The sequence below is a fragment of the Schistocerca serialis genome, unplaced genomic scaffold, assembly GCF_023864345.2.
Source record: "Schistocerca serialis cubense isolate TAMUIC-IGC-003099 unplaced genomic scaffold, iqSchSeri2.2 HiC_scaffold_1194, whole genome shotgun sequence".
Lineage (NCBI taxonomy): Eukaryota > Metazoa > Arthropoda > Insecta > Orthoptera > Acrididae > Schistocerca > Schistocerca serialis.
The window spans coordinates 17,501-20,000 of NW_026047397.1; the positions used below are offsets into that span (position 1 = coordinate 17,501).

The 2,500-nt window shown below is 57.8% G+C and overlaps 1 non-coding gene across 1 annotated transcript in view; it reads left to right on the top strand.

The window, feature by feature from the left end:
- Window positions 1–2,437: 2,437 nt before the first annotated feature.
- LOC126434729 (small subunit ribosomal RNA) overlaps window positions 2,438–2,500 on the top strand; it is a 1,910-nt gene continuing 1,847 nt past the window's right edge. Inside the window, exon 1 of the ribosomal RNA XR_007579442.1 lies at window positions 2,438–2,500. This exon is cut by the window's right edge and continues 1,847 nt beyond it. This is a non-coding gene — a ribosomal RNA (small subunit ribosomal RNA).

Below are 2,500 nucleotides of genomic sequence, written 5' to 3' on the forward strand. Positions count from 1 at the left end.
ACCTATGTTGCGCCTTAACCTAACCTATGTTGCGCCTTAACCTAACCTATATCGCGCCTTAACCTAACCTATGTTGCGCCTTAACCCAACCTATGTTGCGCCTTAACCCAACCTATGTTGCGCCTTAACCCAACCTATGTTGCGCCTTAACCCAACCTATGTTGCGCCTTAACCCAACCTATGTTGCGCCTTAACCCAACCTATGTTGCGCCTTAACCCAACCTATGTTGCGCCTTAACCCAACCTATGTTGCGCCTTAACCCAACCTATGTTGGGCCTTAACCCAACCTATGTTGGGCCTTAACCCAACACACGTTGGGCCTTAACCCAACACACGTTGGGCCTTAACCCAACACACGTTGGGCCTTAACCCAACACACGTTGGGCCTTAACCCAACACACGTTGGGCCTTAACCCAACACACGTTGGGCCTTAACCCAACACACGTTGGGCCTTAACCCAACACACGTTGGGCCTTAACCCAACACACGTTGGGCCTTAACCCAACACACGTTGGGCCTTAACCCAACACACGTTGGGCCTTAACCCAACACACGTTGGGCCTTAACCCAACACACGTTGGGCCTTAACCCAACACACGTTGGGCCTTAACCCAACACACGTTGGGCCTTAACCCAACACACGTTGGGCCTTAACCCAACACACGTTGGGCCTTAACCCAACACACGTTGGGCCTTAACCCAACACACGTTGGGCCTTAACCTGCTCTGTAATTGTCATACGACGCGTTAAATTAGTGTAGTGTTGCCTAACTGCAACCCCCGCAATATAGTTTGCTACTCGCACTGCCCGGTCCCCAGTGTATCGCTTCATGTTAAACACCTTGCAGCTATACACTGTAATGTGGATGGCAGCAGGACGTACATGCTCAATGCCCTTTGCAGTTGTTCATTGGCATTTGCAGTTGTTCATTGGCATTCGCATGGCGAAGCACTTAGCCTACGCTGTGGTACGGCCTGTGTCAACTGTCCGCTGATGTTGTACGTCCAAATCACACACTGTACTGCACATTGGTCCTCATGTACTGAATGATACATCGTGGTACATGTGACCGTACAACGACTGCGCCAACAACGGCGAACCATGCGGTCCAAATGTTGTGCACTCAGCTACGTGTCGTCTCCCTATAAGAGCTGGATTGCAGTGTGGTATGCCCTGGATGGCGATCAGCATGAGCCGTCTGTTGATGTAGTGGCGCGTGTTGTCAGACGTAGTCGTCTCTTCTCACACACCGTGATAGCATGGTGCACTGCGTTCCACATCTGCGACATGCGACAGAGGCCGGTTGACAGTCGTTCGCGCAATGGACATCGCATACGTACGGGGGCCACCTTCCACGTGTTCGCGAAGCGTGCACATGTTGTTGCGTGTATGTGGGCAGACATAGTGTGTCGTGACACCTGACACAGGCATGCAACAATCGTTGAATTTGCAAATGGCGATGGACGCCTACGTTTGCTGGTGACGTTACGCAAATGAACAACTGGTAAACCGTTGTGGTGCGGTTGTTCTCGCTAGAGGTGAATCAGTGATGGCGACGATCGGTTGAGCTACCAACCGGTTGTTCCAGCGATACCCACCATGCCCACGAACGTGAATGGCATCTGGGTGTGAAGCGATACGCGGCGGTGGCTGGGTGGGACCGTCCCCGGCCGGTGAGGGGGGGCCTCCCGGCGTGCTGGCCGCGCGGTGCGTGGGCGCACGCGCTACAGCCGGCTGGTGGGGGCGGCCAGTGGCAGGCGCGCCGGCCGACGGAGGCGGCAGGCGGCGCAGCTGCGCGCCGGCGCACCCTGCACGCGGCGCCGTGCGGCCAAAGTAGGTCCTCGCGGGCCCGGTGCGAAGCGCGGTGGACATCTGCAGTGTGCTGGTCCGATTGAGGACTGTGTGCGCTGAGGATGCGCCGCCGCCCGGCGCTCGGCGCCGCGACGCCGTCTGCTGCTCGGTCGCCTCTGCGGTTCTCGCAGGTGGTTTGTATCGCAGCTGTGCGGACGTGTTGGCGCGTGCGCTGTGCTGGGAGAGTTCGCTTCGGCACCCAAGTGGGGCTTTTGTCCTTCTGTGGCGCTGGCGTTGGAGCTGCCGGTCACCGTAGGTGGCGCGTGTTGTCTCCCGCCGGCAATGCCACGACAGCACGCTCCCGGGCCTCTGTCGGCAGCGGCAAGCTCAGTTGGGAGCACGGGTGGTCGCACCTAAAGCGTCTACTCGCCAAACCCCGGGCGATTGCGCCTCTCTCGAACCCGACCAAGTACTTAGGACGGCGCTGCGCGCCGCCGGGACCTGAGAGGGTTTCGAGGTGTATGGTGCAGGGGAGCTCAGCCTCCTCCTGTTTGCAGAATAATTGAGCGGACGCTTGCGTGTTCGCGCGGGCCCCCGGGACACACTCCCGGGCGGCCGGCTGCTCAGCTCTAGTTGACGCAGCTCCCTGGTTGATCCTGCCAGTAGTCATATGCTTGTCTCAAAGATTAAGCCATGCATGTCTCAG